We start from the raw sequence: 17,381 nt of genomic DNA, 5'->3' as shown, positions 1-17,381 counted from the left end.
ATATTCCTTTCCAAGGGAAACTTTATTAAGTTTATTAACACACTTAAAGTGGATTGATCTGTTTGGAATTCTACATTTTATAAACCTTGCAAATTTGTAAAATCACTAATTCCAGTTATTAATTTCACAAAAACATGAGCAAAATAGTATGTTCTAACACATTTTTCTCATTGATTAACTAAATCTGTGACAATCCTTGCAATGACTGGGCAGGAGGGATCCTTACGAACTTCTAATAAATCAGCAAGTCAGATGATGCAATATCGTGCAAGCTAACACACTGCATACTTCCTGCTAAACTACAAGAAAAATAGCCCGATTCTCAGCTTCTCTGGTCAGATCAGCAAAAACAAATCTCGTGGTATCAACAAGCATGAGGCAATGGCATTCATTAAAGTTAATGCACAGCCCCATCCAGCCCCCACTGAAGTCAGCGTTAACACTCCCATTGAATTTAACAGCACAGAATCAAGCTCCAGATGGAGGAATTTCATAGATACGTATGGGTTTCTGAAACCCACTTTGACCTTACCAGGAACTTCACATGCAGACTAAGGTCAGTATATATCCCCACGCCCAGTGCTGTATCTAAGCTCTGCTGGACTCGTGTACCCTCATGGAAGAGTGCAATATTGTAGTTAGAAATGAGGGTGCTGGACAGTTATAAAGCATTCCTCAGCCAGAAATGGGTGTTGCTGTGGCCACCACACCAACAGAATGTAAAAGGAGATGGAAGAAGAATAACGAGACAGGTAAAAATGGAGAAAACAAAGTGATATTTTTCTTTAAGTATCACTTATTTTGAACAATGTTGTAAAAACTAAATAGAACACATGGAAATGTAAAATAAATATTAGACAATGTAAAAGATGGGTATTTCTTGGTTTTTTTTTTAAGAATAAGATTTTGTAAAAAAATTATTTGGGTGGAGGAGTTTTGCAGGGACTGGATTGTGATGTAAAAAGACATGTTTTCATGAGAACTTATTTTTAACATCTTTCCAGGATTCTGTTTCACTCAGACCACATGGCTAAAATAACAAATGCAACAGTAAAATAAAATCCCTGCTTTATTTTTGGAAAATACTCGCTACAAAGCCTACCATTAACTGTGAACTGTTAACGTGTTTTATCATGGTTTCAATGTTCCTATGGCAAAGCTGCATTTAGAAAACAAAGATAACCCTGGTCACACTCCGTCTTTTCTGAAGCACAGATTAAACACGGTATTCTGCTCAACGAGCCCATCACTGTTAAGTAACTCATCAGAAAATAAAGAGGGAATTATCAAATGGGAATTGCCAAGTAATTAATTCTCTGAAGCAGATGACATACAACTATCAAAGGGAGGGGCTTTCCTGCTGGTCATATGTCAGAGGTAGGGCCTACTAAGCTGTAAATAAAAATGCATCTCATGTGACAGAGTTATGGGGCTTTTTAACCACCAGTAGCACATTGAAAATAAACATGAAATTCTGTTTAGTGCAATAATCCACTAAAATCTGTTTTAATGTAAGGAGGGGAGGGTTGCTCATGCATACAATGAAATTTCTAACTGTGCTGGATCCGCCTGCTGTTATCGGGGGAAGGCGACATGTACAGTACAGTACCAGAGAAGCGATGTGCTCAGGCACTAGTGTAGAGGAGAAACCCTTTTTCTATCACATTAATTTGAATAAGCACTCCCTACTGGGCTGCTAGGATGTGACACTGACAATGAACAGCACCACTGGGAAAATATTCATTGGTAGAAACAAACTGAGCATGACAAACAGGAATTCTTTCTAGTTCTACGTAGCCACGTTTCTTCCTAAAAGTTGACTCTCAAGTGTTTACATTCACAAGAATATTTAAATACACAAAAAAAACAAAGGCCCAAAATGTGTTGTTATTAGGACATTCACCACTGCATTCCAAAACATGGTGTCACACACTACAGGCTTGTTTACACAATCATTTTGTTCACAGCAAGCTGCGGTCTAACTTTATCCCACACCAGCCTGCCATGCATTAACTGGCCCTGTGCACCCTGCTGACACACATTAGCAGTTCATTAATAGTTTTGATTTAGTCCTCTTTAAAACCAGGTGGCAGTGGTAACCAAGGAGGAAGGATTTCAGGTCTCCTCTTCTCCTACAAACACACTGTCCACCAGCAAAATCCCAGGACCCACTTACCTCAGGTGGCTGATCCTTTTTAACCTTAGCCATAGAGCCCCAAGTTTTTCACAAATGCAAAATAATATGAAATAAAACAACAAAATTACACAGCAGCAGCTCCTGTCCCCCCCCTCCGCCTATGAGCCAGACCTGCTGCTGGCCACTTCCGGGACACAGCACGGTGTCACAACAGGTAGCAACTAGCCTGCCTTAGTTGGCCAGCACCGCTGGCAAGACTTTTAACAACCCAGTCGGTGGTGCTGACCAGAGCCACCACGACCCAGTGCCTTCCATTCCACGACTCAGTACTGGGCCGTGACCCGCAATTTGAAAACCACTGAGCTAGACAGTGTTACCTTTTCCAGTATTAAACTTTCAAGTTCTATCACTTACAACCAATTTGTGCCTCCATGATGCTCTAATGATGGCAAAAAAACTCTGCCAATATGGTCCAATGGGAAAAAATCATTCTTGACCCCAAAACTGGTGACTGGCCAGACCCACTCCACCCTAAATAACACAGCCTCTACACTGCACCCACCTAGGCCTTTCCCATTTCCCAGCACCTACTATTTGGGAAACATTGTCTTAGTGTAACTTTACTACTGAGTTAGCCTTGGGTTTTACCCAGCTAACATCCCATCCATCCACACACACACAAAAACTTCTCTCCTGAGACACCTGGGAGTATGGGTTAGAGCTCAGGTTCTGCTGCCTCTCAGGCTGGTAACCCACCCACTTTGCAGTGAGGATGCAGGCTAAACCATTAAAGTGCTGATAGTCCTTCATTGCCCTCCCACGATTTCCCTGTGTGCCCAGAAGGACAGACAAGTTCTCCCACAATTCACTGGGAAACAATCTTAAAATAGCTTAGCAGAGTGCAGCACAATCAACCATGGGATAAGTTCCCAGGGCTCTAGCGACACACATGGATTTCTGCACCATCAGTGAGGACACAGTAACATGGGTATGGCTGCTCACGCCAGCCTAGGCTAACCTGTATGCTCATACCCAGATGCCATCACCCAAGCTAACTCTGCCATGAAGATATACACCCTCCAGGTGCATGCATGTGCAAATCCAATAACATGCAATTATACAACCTGCACAAATAAAAAGATGAGTGTGTGCACACAGGTGGTGCAGATGTGCAAAATCAGAGAACATTTTTGACATTTTGGTCCTAAAAATAAAAAAAAGTTCAATGTCACAGTAAAACTTATTCTGCCTAACACCTCTGAGATGATAAACATATTTCTTCAAAGTAAGTTAAAAATGATGGGCCAGATGTTTTCCCACTGCCTTGCATCTTGTGTAGTCATTCACGTCAATGCAAAGTGGGTAAAAAACACTATCAAATCAGAATGGTAGTGTTTTCATACTCACTTTGCACAAGTGTAAATACACATACAAGGTATAAGAATGGAGAATCAGCTCCTTGCTTTGTATACAAACCCATTTATTTACTTAAGTTACTACTAAACCTTATATTGTTAAAAGTGAAAGATTTTTTTAAATTGCAGTTTCTTTGTTATTTATGCTGTTCGATTACTTTTTTCTTATCTTTCAAATTAGAAAAATACTATCAATGAAGACAGTTTCACTTTCGGGTTCTGAATGTTGCAATGTTGATAAGTCGACCAGTGCAAGAAAATGTTTCTGTGGAATTTCAAAATAAAGAAGCGTTTCTATTCATCGTCAGTTTTATTAAATCTTTGAAAATTTATATTTGGGGCTACATATAAGTTGACAATGTCCTTTTGAACCTGGTATATACATAGCTATTTATGTTACACTGATTTTTATTTTTCAAAAGAGCATTTTCAATTCTTAAAGTCATGGTCAAAACTTCTCTCTCATATATTCCATTAAAAAAGTGACATTGAAAAACATCTTTTTAAAGTAGAAGCAGGAACCCTGAACCATGGCTCAAATCTTGGCTTATGTGACAAGAGAACACGACTTTAGCATTCCCATCTTAAGCACATCACAAAACTCCACTGAATTTATCTACATCAGAATACCTTCAGACAATTTGGCATGAGACTGGCAGGTTTTGTTCAAGAAAGACCTAGGAATGATAGAGCAGAGGTATAGAGTTGTGTGGAGAAGATTGCAAAGCACTCCCCTGTGAAATGCCAGTCTGCACTGTTAGTTCTTCATTTTCATGTACATTAAATTTACTCCCACACTTACATACAAAACAAACAATTAAAAAATTAAATGTGATTTCCAGTTACTATCCAATTATACCTAGTTCAAATCCATCTTCATTTTCCTGGTACTCTTAGCTCAGTCAAAATCTCCACCACCGTCTGTTAGTCCTCCCACCACTATGGCCTTCACATGTAAAAAGAAAAAGCAGAACCAGCCAGTAGAAGAAACACCAACTCTGCACTCTCAAATTGCCAGCAGGGGGCATTAATAACATCCCCATACAGACAAATCACATTCTCCTTTTACTAAAAATGGTTTACATAAAACCTCTGTCTATAAACAAGCTGTAAATGAATATTCAGCATATGTTAGAAACACACCACATTTAAAACCAGCTGAACACATCTAACATAAAAGGGATACCATGTTAAGCAATGTATACCCGTAGCTAATGAAACTTCACAAAGTACAGTAAATGGATTGCTACAAGTGGGACAGTTACTACAGAGTCAACTAGATGTCACAATATGATTAACAGATATCACATGAATTGAACAGTGGAAAAGATTTAAAGGAAATCTAGCTGTTAAAATGTCCAGTATTTCAGACAAAATTCTCTTAGCACAACTGTTTAAAAGGAAATGGAGTCATTTGCCTACCTGAAAGGAGGCAATGCATGCTCTGAACAAACACTAACTCTCCCTATGTTTTTTAGTTTTAATTAAAATTAATCAAAGACAGAGTTAAAAAAAGCAATTTTAATAACTTTTTTACTCATCCTGATGTCTTTACTCAGGCAAAATGATTATTAAAGTCAATGCGAGTTTTATCTAATAAGAAGAGTACATACTAAAGACTTGATCCTACAAATTCTTAAACGAGTGACTTTACTACTTTACTTGCTGCCGTAAACGGTATTATTCATGTGAGTAAAGTTGCCTGTGTTTGTGTTTGTAGAATTAAGCCTGAAGTATGGACTTCAGGATTTGATCTTATGTGTGTTAAATCAATGGTGCCCAATATTTTGTCCATATGAGGGACACAAAGAGAACATACCATAAGCCACCTAGTTTGTATTTAGTGGAGCAGACTGCAGCCACCCTTCTCCTTGATAAAATAGTAGAGTAGGAGAGGGTTATGGTCTCAGCTCTCATCTTTGACCTGCGCAACTTGTCTGCGGCCACTGGCCACACCACAGAACTCAGGGTGACCAGACAGCAAACGTGAAAATTCAGGATGGGACAGGGGGTAATAGGAACCTATATAAGAAAAAGACCCAAAAATCAGGACTGTCCCTATAAAATCAGGACATCTGGTCACCCTAACAGAACTCCATGTGTCACATTTCATCAGTTGCAACACTGGGGATCCCTGTTAAATCAAATAACAAGGATAATGTCTGTAACCAGCCAGCGTCCGTCTAGATAACTTTTACATTATTTACTCTGATACACACTGGGCTTGATTTTGATCTGGAGTAAATCAGGAGTAAGCGCTGAAGACAGTGGAGTTAAAACCAATGTAAAACTGATGTGACAGAAGAAATAAGCCCACTGTATTTTAACAACAAAAACATATTTGGTCTAAGGTCCATTAAGACAACCTTAAGCATTCTGTGTACAAAGAAAGCAGTATTATATTTGTATTATGCCTACGGCTAAGAATCAATTGTATTGGACATAACAAAGTTATTTTTATGCAAAATGTTTACTTAATAATTATGACATTGTTTTTAATGCAATTACAGGAAATATCAGATGCTAGAATATTCAAGGTGACTTAGCAATACATTACGGGTAATACAATGTGGGCATTCAGAATATACTTAAATTTGATTAATATGCTATAAAGCATTACTTCTTCTAGCTATTAGGAGCCTTTTCTGTGTAATAATTTCTTTAAACAAAAACAGTTTTACAAAACCTGAGCTAATTCTGGACAAATGAAGAGCTCTGTGGAAATGTTAATGCCTTGACAAAAAGATTTGTTCCACTTGATCTCCAAGCCAACATCTGCTATCAAGTAAATTTTCTGAAACTGAAGGGTGAAAATGTGTTAGGGTGCTTTATTTGGCAATTTAATTCTCAAAAAGAATAATCCTCCAGAGATGTAGTGGTTACAACCTGCTCCCTCCATTCTAAATGATTACTGTAGACCATAAGAGGCATGTCTTTACATGCAACTACATGCTTAGACTACTTCCCTTTAAAGAATAATACCCCATCCTGCAGTCACAATAAAATGTAACTTTATGTACTGCACACTTCACTATGACATACTGTATACATTAAAAAATTATTCCACTACAGAGACTTTCTGATCAGCTTTTCATCAACAGAATACGATAGAAACTCAGTTTTCTGGCTTTAATAAAAACAAAAAACGTACTTTCAGTTTCTGAATCTAATTCCCCAGCTTAATTTGCCATATTACTTAAAAGAACAGCCTATTTTCTTCCTGCAACCTTTATATCTTTGTTACCATTAGCAGGATAACCAATCCCAAGTTCTTAAAAATCATAAGTCAGGGCCATGAGATAGGCTTAAAAACCATGAGACTCAAATAAATAAGAACATTTGGGTTCTATTTATTTGCAGTCTAATTGACCCCTAAAGGCTCAACACATTTTCAAGCTCTTCTCCACAAACATATGAGGTATAAACTTACTTTTAAAGTTGGGGGGGGGGGCGGGGGAAGGAGAGAAAAGAACAAAAAGCTGAGATTGTCCTGTAATCACATCACTGCAGAACCTGGGGATATAAGCAAATCACCAAGGATCACAAGACTTGCAATAAAATCATGAGAGCTGACAACACTGCTTAAACCAGAGTAAAAGAAAGACTTGGGTATGTCACTAGTGACTAGTTATCCATGGTTTTAAGCAGGGCCAGCCCTAGACCAAATGCACCCTAGACAAGCAGTGTCTTTGGCACGCCACCTTCTTTCCCTCCATCATTTGTTAAACTTTTGAATACTTTATACCACGCCGAGCCTAGCACCCCAAAGCCCTGCACTCCAGACACTCACCTGCACCTAAATCCAACCCTGGTTTTAATGGAGAATCTACATGCTTTCTACACAGGAGGAAATCAGGAAGTTGAAAAAGGCAAAGAGTCTGCAAGCAACACAACCCACAACAGCAAAACAAAAATTGCCAATAAAAGTACCAAAGAATCCTGTGGCACCTTATAGACTAACAGACGTTTTGGAGCATGAGCTTTCGTGGGCGAATACCCACTTCCTCAGATGCATGAGTGGGTATTCGCCCACGAAAGCTCATGCTCCAAAACGTCTGTTAGTCTATAAGGTGCCACAGGATTCTTTGCTGCTTTTACAGATCCAGACTAACACGGCTACCTTCTGATACAATAAAAGTACATGATAGATTTCCATTATTTTATGCATGGCAGTTTATGACAAAGCTCAAAGAATGAAAGCTTTTTATACATCTCATAATCTTTTAGTAACGAAATACATTTTGACCTAAGGTGAGATAAGAACCACTGATCTGCAACGCAGCATCCTACAAGGCTGAGATTTGAGATACAGGTAATATGATTTGCTGACTTGAGTAACACCATAATAATTGTTATTTATTTATAAAGCACCCCCATTCCTGGTTGTGTTGAGGTAGAAAAATTTTGTGTAAAATGAATTATAAACACATTTTAAGGTGTCCAGGTTTGCCAAAAGGAAGGGCAGTGTACACTCATGAGAGAAATAAAAAGCATTAAATCCTCACCTTGTTCTCAAAGCATCTCTCTACGTGAAGACAAAAATGATGGTCGTCACTGTTCTATGGGGGTGAAGAAGAAATTCACAGCTTAAACTGCTTCCTCATTTGGCTTCGCCAGCAATGTGACTGTTGATCTAGAAGTTGAGGAGATGAAAACCAAAATGAAAAAAAAAATCAGTTAAAAACCAACCAACTTAGCAGTGGCCATACAAGTGCCAAAATATTCCTGTGAAGATTGTGAGGGGTTCTATCCGGAGCAGAATCATTCATAATACTCAGGGTCAATAACATCAAAAGATTACAGAGTTGTGTCTGAGTCTGAGTTACAGAAGGATGGAAATTCACTACCAACAAGTGACACAACTAGAGTGAAAACCAGGACTCAGAACAACAAGCCTGTACTCAAAAAGCCCATTGGTAAGTGTGCTGTTTATGTCTTACACAGCTTCAGCCTATCAGGGACATTTATGATCTTCACTGGCTCACTAGTACATCTTCATGAAACACAAAAAATATCTACATTTCATGGGTGTCCAAAAAGACAAGTCATTCATGCACAATGTAGCTGAAATTACTAAGGATGTGCACTCACATGTGTACCCATTCTTGTGTGTGTTCATACATGGCCACTCTTCCTGCCAGCAGCTATGACACAGATGTGCACTGTCTACTGCAAGCTGGGGCTAAGGAGCATATGGTTCTGAGGAACTGACATGTGGCAGAGAGCACAGCCCATTTATTGTGTCTCTATGTGCTTTCCAAAATGTGGTATTGGTGAAAACAGAAAACATAAGTCAGTTGTGATGACAGTCTTCACTGGCAGCAGAACACAATTTCTTTGAGAGGCATCATCCAAAAAGCAGACCATATTAAGGGGACCTAGATAAAAAAGTATTAGATTTTGTGGCATTTCCCCAGTTCTATCGTCTTAATCCTGGCATGCTGGAATTAATGCATTTTACCGGAAATTCCCAGATAATATAAACAGAAAGTACACTATGACAGAAATATTTTTCTAATTCTATATTTTTAATCATTAAAAATTACAGAGAGCCAGCATCACAATTCTGCTGACATCACATATCAAACAAAATATGTTTTGCTTTTTCACTTGGAACCTCACCAAATATTTTTTGTCACTCTTTAGCAGGACTACTATTCCTCTGTCGTGTGGCAGTTTTGTGTTTGAGTTTGAGAGCATACTTATGGCCCCTGTTCATCCAAGGACTTGCGCACACGTTTAACTTTATGCCAGTACTTAAATCCATCCTTATTCAGCAAAGCACTTGCAGGATTTAAGCATGTGCTAAAGTGTTTTTCTGGATTGGGGCCAATAACACATTCATGCACATAGCTATTCATAGTAGAATACAAAACTATCACACAATATAGTTGTAGGAGAAAATATAGTAAAGTAATAGCTGAATAACAAATACACTAAGCTCAAGAAGAAACCAGACTTACTTGTCTAGTTTCTGTAACTTCCAAATACACCTTTGCCTACAGAGTTGTTAAAATTAAAAAAAAAAAAAAAAAAAGTATACAAAATAAATCTCAGCTAAATCAAAATGTTATCACCTCAAACTTTTTCCCCACATTTTTTAAAATGTATGACTTTTGAACATCTGTTACATGCCAGAGCCCAAAAACATTGTGTGTGTGTTTGTTCTCCCTGTCCAAAGATAAATATACTAATTTGTCTCACTCAAAGTTCTGCATAAGGTAAAATTAAATGACCAAGTCAATATTTTCAGTTTTAAAAGCTTAGTGTATTAAATTTCTTAGATGCAAAATTCACTGGCATAGAGCACACCATTTCTTGGGTCTGACATGCCTGCTGTACTTCTGTTTGTCATGCTCATTACATTTTGATTTGTTAAAGTAGACCTGGTTATTGCAGTCTCAGCAGAGAACTCCAGCTGAAGTTGTTCTCTGAACTGATTAAGTTGCATGAACTCTACCTGAAAAATTTTCCACAATAGTTAATCACTCAAAAACCTGTATGATCAGCTAACAACCTCATAGTGGGCTGTCTCATATTCTGAACTACAGTTGAAACCAGGGTACATTTCAAACCACATATGCCATTTTTATATACATTTTTTAAACCAAAATATACCTTGTTACTACACCTATTCGCAGACCACAGCAGAAGAATTATACTATATGAATAGCAATACAAACATAGTGGGTTACTCCTGCTCCGTTTGAAGTTAATGAGAGTTTTGTCATTGAATTTCAGTGGGAGGAGGATCAGGTCCTGAGTTTTGATTCTCTAGATATATTACTAATATAAACTATTTTCATATTTCAAGTAATTAGATGCTTTTCAATTGGCTGCATTTAACGGTCTATTTTTTAAAAAATCAAGATGAAACAAGGTTATTGGATAGATTACAAAAACTGCTTTTTTTCTTGGAGGCAAAGGAAATTCAGGCTTGTTTTAAAAGATCCTTTAAAAATCACACCATTTTTGTCAAGCTTTTTTACATTGAAATCCAGGGGGAAAATTATTTTTCACAAGTTCACATAACGCATTTTTAAAAATACTTACTCTGCAATGCTGTGAGCCACATTATAAGCAATTTGTATAAGAAGCATGATGCAGTACAAAGGATCGTACAAACGGCAGGAGTCAGTTTGTATGGTTATTTGATTTTCTCCAGTCCCATTTTCCTAATCCCCGCCATACCTTGCCCAAAACCAAAATGACTGATGAATGTTGTACAAAGATGATGATACAACACCCTTATTTTACACACACAGAAAAAGAAAAAAGAAAAAAAAAAAAGAAAAGAAAAGCCCGAATCTGCCAGTGCATTAAAGAGTTGCACTTAGAGTGAGAAACTGTTCATGAACTTCCCCATGACAAGAAATTCCTCTGCTTGGCAGACAGACAGAAACCTGCAGGCTCAGTTACACTGCAGCTGGGATTGTGAGCTGGCAGGTAGTGCAAGATTTGACCCACAGACAGGCATTACTCCTCTTGTTACCTTCTCCAGGCTCGTACTTCAACACGAGATTAAAATGCCTGTTTTATTATTATATTTTTTTGATACAATTAAGCTCCAGCAGTTAAGGGCCTGATCCTGAGAGGTGTGGCGTACTGAACCTTGGGAATTGTGCGTACACGTCACTGCTCAGAATCAAGCCATTAAAGCCAGAGGTCTAAATTCACCACTGATGTAACTGGGAGAAACATGAATGGAGATGTTAGCCACTTATGCAAATGGTGAATTCAGCTCCTCCAGCACCGTTCTGAAGTCCTCACTCAGACAAAACTCCCACTCCAGTCAACAGCAGTTTTGCCTAAAAAAGGTGTAATAAAGACTTAATGGTTACACACAACAGGACAGATTCTGAGCTCCAGTACTTTGAATGTGTGCCACTGGAATCACTCCAGGTTTACACCAGTACAAAAGAGAGCCACATTTGGCCCATTTTTTAAAAATATATATATTATTTCTTAAGAGACGAATATAATAGTGTAGTATTCAAACATGGACATTAAAGACAAAAATATTCCTCAGTTAAATGTATTCTTAAATCGCAGTAAACAACCTGAAGCTCTTCATATTCTTAAAGTGCACTTTTTACACTGGAGAAAAATGTATTATAAACGTTGAAGCAAAAGGCCTTCAACTGTATGCGATGATGAAAAAAATATCTTCTAAAGTAGAATGAAAACAAATGTGAAAGAGCTTACTGTTATCAGAAACAAACTAACCAGTATTGAGTCTGTTACAGATAAAATAGCCTTGGGTTTTTAGTTGGTTTTATTACAGTATATGTACACCCTACATTTTTGCAAGGTGAAATTGTAAATTCAATTACCAAATAAAACATATCCGAGGCTCTGAGCCTACTAAGAATTATGGACATGGTTAACTTAATTCACTATCCGTTCAGTAATAATGATAATGTGAATTATCAGCGACTTAAATTATATTAATCAGAGCATGTAAAGTTTAGCAACACGTATATTATGGCAGGTTTGGGGCCTACAATATTAACTCTTTTAATAGTGACATTTTCACAACTTCATACATATGATTTCAGCCTTCAAATGGTTAAACACCCAACAAATCAAAAGCACCAGATTGCAAAAGAAGCTTTCAGATATGCTTGGGAAAGACTTTTAAAAATTAACAAAACATTTGTTGATTCATTAACAATAAACACGGGTGGAACTGGTAGAACGATTTCATTAGCTAACTAAATATATTTGCATACTCTGCACACATGTAAAATCTGACAGTCCAGGGCTGTAACAGCTCAGAAGTATCTTTCATAAAAGTTCAGTGGTTAGGAAATGTCATAATATGCTTAAATATTCTCCAAGAAGACATAGAAGTGAGCTGCACAGTCTGTCCAACATAAATACTGTACATACGCCACTTGAGGTAGCCCAGTCACAAGACAAACACACCTGAATGGACGATGAATACTGTCTGTTACCATGGCAGCCTGATCTAATTACATGACTGATCAGGGCTAGAGTAAGTGCACTGAAAACCTATAGCACTGACATGTATCTACATGACGAGAGACAGACAGACAGAGTTGAAGAGAACCTATGAACCTTTGCCTTCTATAAACGATGATGAGATTAAAGCCATCCATTTAAAAGAATTGCTGCCTGAAAAATATTGGGCCATTTTCATGAACAAATTGGAGGGCAATACTATAAAATCATAACTTACTGTTAAAAGGTATCTTGCAGCATCTCAAAAATAACTATAGTGAGGTATTTTTTTCTGTCACTCTCAATTATCTCTCCCTCATTCATAACCCTTGCTCCACAGAGCTATAAAACTGAACTGTCTTCACCACCCAAACAAACAGAGCTACATTAATATGAAATCTGAATTTTCCCTTAACTGAAGGTTACATCAGAAGCTAAAATGAAAAGACATTGACTTCTCTAACATGTCAGCAAAGTAACTGGCTATGCCTAAACACATCTGACATGTAACTAACCAATACTGCATAACATATATAACAATGATCATTAAATATTAAATATAACTTGCATTATGAAATATGCATTTCTTTATCATATGAAACATAAAATGTTTCAAAAACTAAGGTAATCCACATTCACAATTCCTTATTTGTACATAAAGAATATTTGTAAGAAACATCTATTTACATCATTATGTTAATTTCTGGGACATAATAAGGAATGCTTACAATTTTTGCTAATGGTATCTGGAGTCCAGGATCACAGAGGAAAGATGCAGTTTGGAGTCCCTATTGCACAGCACACGGTAAACAAAATAAAAATAGCTTGGCGTTCTTCTTATCCACATAGTACATTATATAATCGGCTTCGGACTTCTTTTCTTTCTATTATTACTCTTCAGTAATTTCCCCCACCTTCAATAGCATGGAAACAGTTCCCAATCCCGTCTTTTTATTATCATCATCATCATCATCACCACCACCACTACTGAAGGAGTCAATGTTTTCTAACAAATTTTAGGTTAATCTCTAATAGTCTCAGAAATTATTATATTCCTTGATTGGTTTGTACGTACTAAACAAATGATTATTCTGTTACTGTGTTTTATTTAAAAAACAACCCAAACAAGGGGAGCTCAGAGTCAGGAGACCAATGCCTACCTGCAGCATAAATTAAAGAGAATACAGCAGCCCCAGACACAATCAGAAATGTAGAGGAAAAAATATTGCTATATCCAAGGATATTCACATCAATTCTTTAGCACCAGAGGCTGTTGCTAATCCCCCCTGAAGCTAAATGGTCTCTTTGCTTTTAGCCAGCCGCAGCTCTCTCTCCCTGGCAGGGACTGGAGGAGGGTGAAAGCAGGAGAGGCTCTGCAGACAGTGTGAAGGGGGAAAACGGGACACCCAGGCCTCCCTTACCCTCGGCACTAGCCCTCCTCACTCACTGCTGGAAGCGCCAGCTGGTGTCTCCAGCCGGCCTGGGCCGTGAGCACAGCGTAGTGGGTCCGGGGCTGAGCGCATTCCCCGTCCCAGCGCCGCCTCTTCCCCCTCCTCCTCGCTTCATTCACCCCTCCGGCAGCCACTCTGACCCAGCCCGTACTACACAGCCCAGCACGGGCTGGCCCTGCCGGCGGCAAAGCCCTCCCCGCCGCAGCCCGCACAAACCCGCTGTCGTGCAAAACTCCAGCCGCTCTCACTTGCCTCCGCGCCAGCTAATGCACCAGGGGCAGCCACAGGCAGAGCCCGGCAGCAGCAGAGCGAGTGTGAAAACGCCACCCCTCCCCAGCGCGCGCGCACACACACACACACACACACACGCGTCCTCTCTCCTCCCAGTTGGGGGCGGGGGGGAGCAAGGGAGTGAAAGCAACCCAGACACAGGGGCTACAGCTGTCTCCTTGCCTGTACCCCCTCCTTTCCCCTGCCTCCTTCTCCCCCGGAAGACATTTCTTGCATGCACAGAGTGCAACGAATTCCAGCCACCCCCCAATGTCCCTCCAGCTCCCCCCAGGATCGCAAAGCCATTTTCTGGCCTCCAGCCTTCCCAGGGCTGGGCTCCCGGGCTGGGCTGCAGGAAGGCTGTGGGGTGGCCCGTCCAGTCCCCCACGGTGTTTCTCCAGCTGGAAAGCGCTGGAGGTTTTCAATCGAAAGGAAAACAGAAGCCGGGGAAGCAAAAAGCAGCGAAGGAATAAAAAGCCACTTACTGCCAAGTGTCAAGGGAGGTGAGGGCAGAGAGAGAGACTCACACGCTGTCTTGCTAGCTGATCACAGGGCTTGGGGCGGGGGGGTTATGTTGGTTGCCTTTTTTCTCTCTGTCTCTCTCTCTCTTTCCCCCTGCAGTGACACAGGTCCTGGATGTCTCCACCACTGTAGTAGAAATGATGTCTGCGGTACAGCGCTCTCTCTCCCCCGCTCCTCTCTCTCCAGTATGTAAATGTGTAATAGAAGCCAAATATGGAGCAGTTGGCTGCCTCTGCAACAGCTCAAGGATCCTACTTCATGCAAAAGGGACGGGGGAAGGGAGGAGAGGAGGAGGCGGCGGCACGGCAACACTTTGGCAGGCGGCCAAGAGAGCCACACAGATTATTGCATACGCACCACAGAGCCGGGCCAAGCCACTCTTAACCCTTTACACGGCTTCTGCCCAGTTACAGGAAGAAAGGGGAGGGGCGGGGGAAATGCGGTGGGGTTTGTTGGTGTTTCTTCCCCCACTTCAAAAGGCAATGTTTGCCCTCAAAAGCACAATTAAAACAACACTGATCATCCGCTGAGCTTCTCTAAAGACGCCAATCTTCGGGATCTCAAAGCGCTCTGCAAACAGTAATGAAGGTGACCAAGAGATTCACTTGTTTAATAGAAGAGAGCCGGCTAGGGATGCCTGCTGTCCTTTGGAAATGGCGGAGTGCTAATTTAGGGAACTCCTGAAGATCTGCCACTCACTCTTTCACCATGAGGCCTTGAGGGGATTGTTTTCCTAATTAGTATTAGTCTTCCAGGGACAAATCCTCAACTCCTATTTGAGTTTCTTGGCAAAAGGTGCCTACCACCTAGGTGGAAGTCGAACAGAAGAAACTTACCTTTAGGAAATTCACCTAAAGGTGTCGATCTGGATCAGCTCCTCGATATGTCCTACGAGCAGCTGATGCAGCTGTACAGTGCTCGCAGTCTGAACCGCAGCCTGCATCGTAAGCAGCATTCGCTCATGAAGCACCTTCATAAGGCAAAGAAGGAGACTCCTCCCATGGAGAAGCCAGAGGTAGTCAAAACTCACCTGCACGACATGATCATCCTCCTCGAGATGGTGGGCAGCATGGTTGGCATATACAACAGCAAAACCTTCAACCAGGTGGAAATCAAGCCCAAGATGATTGGCCACTACCCGGGCAAGTTTTCCATCACTTACAGGCCAGTGAAACATGGCAGACCTGGTATTGGTGCCACCCACTCATCTAGGTTCATTCCTCTGAAGTAAATGATGCTTCGGGAAAATGTTTTCTATATGTAAATAAAGAAAAATGCTCCTGCCCTAAAAAAAAAAAAAAAATCAAGTCCCAAATGACCTTTACTCAGATCCCTTATTAAACAGCAAGGCAGCAAATAGATTTGGACCTTGTATAAACAGATACCTTTGGGTGTTGACCACCTTTCCGGACTCCATGATATGCACTGTGCCAATTACACTTATTCTGAAGCTGAACCTCTCCCAGCTATTTATTCCCCAAAGTAGAGCAACTTACCTCTCCTCTCTTGGTCTGAGGAAGTGGGTATTTACCCACGAAAGCTTATGCTCCAATATATCTGTTAGTCTATAAGGTGTCACAGGACTCTTTGTTGCTTTTTACAAAACCAGACTAACACGGCTACCCCTCTGGTACTGTACCTCTCCATGATACTCTGGCCTCCGCTTGTTGCCCAGTTCTATCCTCCTGAAAAAATTACACAGGACTCAAGGGCTCCATTACCATAGGTTGGGGTGTGTGGGGAGTAACACATTTAGATGCAAGAGTCAAAAAGAATGTCCTCTCCGCTGACCCCTAGGCTGGATTCCTAGAGAAAAACACAAGAGAAAGAAACTTCAGTTAACAAGAAAGGAACTGAATAGCAAAATTAAAACTAAAAAAGTTATTGAAGAAATTCATAAAATCAAGTTCCACACCTTCAATGGCAGCAGGGCTGTGTGTGTGTGTGTGTTTTTGTTGTAATATACACTAAGCCCACTGGCAAGGCAGTGGGGTCCTAAAGGAGCTACTGACTCTCTGCTTGGGCATCAGCACACATGAGGGCATAATGTGAGAGCTTCTCTCTTAGCTGACACACTGGGGATTGAACCAAAGGCATGAGCTGATACAGTTTGAGATAAAGCTCTCTAGCTGGAGGTATACAAACCAAAGGCCTCTCTAGATACAGGCAAGCTAGGCACCTGCCTAGGGTGGCAGATCTGACCTGGTAGCCCGCTGTCATGATGACGAGGTGACTGGGCCAAGCCTGAGTGGTGCTGTGACCCTATATGCCAGGGTGCAATGCCACTTGCTCAGATTTGGCCTGGCTGCTCCTCCATCATGATGGAGGGGCGTCTGGCCAAATTTGAGTGATGTGGAAGGTGGCACGTTGACATGTTGCTTAGGGTGGTAGACTACCTTAAACAGCCTTGGATAACAACTCATTTCATCTCTGGATCAGCACAGATGGAGACTAGTAACACACTTACCAGTGGGTTTCAATACCAGGGTTACAACATGCACAAGGCAGCTTCTAATGCAGAACAAAACCATTCAAAGTGGGCAATGGGGCAACCCCAAAACTGACATTATGCACATGCACAGCTGTGCTGGGCATTGTGGAATAGGTGCAATAATCCACAGG

General features: G+C 40.5%; 1 protein-coding gene and 1 pseudogene across 10 annotated transcripts in view; one reads left to right on the top strand and one right to left on the bottom strand.

The window, feature by feature from the left end:
- ATXN1 (ataxin 1) overlaps window positions 1–14,808 on the bottom strand; it is a 303,257-nt gene extending 288,449 nt beyond the window's left edge. For 2 of the 10 annotated variants that reach the window (XM_030552464.1, XM_030552461.1), the window contains exons 1-5: window positions 14,723–14,808; window positions 13,245–13,304; window positions 8,058–8,185; window positions 6,983–7,065; window positions 4,412–6,352 (exon numbers count right to left, since the gene is read on the bottom strand). The gene's annotated coding sequence lies outside the window, so the exon portion shown is untranslated. The other 8 variants (XM_030552462.1, XM_030552467.1, XM_030552466.1 and 5 more) reach the window with 8 other exon arrangements.
- A 766-nt stretch (window positions 14,809–15,574) lies between these two features.
- LOC115645153 lies at window positions 15,575–16,033 on the top strand (annotated as a pseudogene).
- Window positions 16,034–17,381: the final 1,348 nt, after the last annotated feature.

Source organism: Gopherus evgoodei, chromosome 2, assembly GCF_007399415.2.
Source record: "Gopherus evgoodei ecotype Sinaloan lineage chromosome 2, rGopEvg1_v1.p, whole genome shotgun sequence".
NCBI lineage: Eukaryota > Metazoa > Chordata > Testudines > Testudinidae > Gopherus > Gopherus evgoodei.
This window is presented reverse-complemented; position numbering and strand designations above follow the sequence as displayed.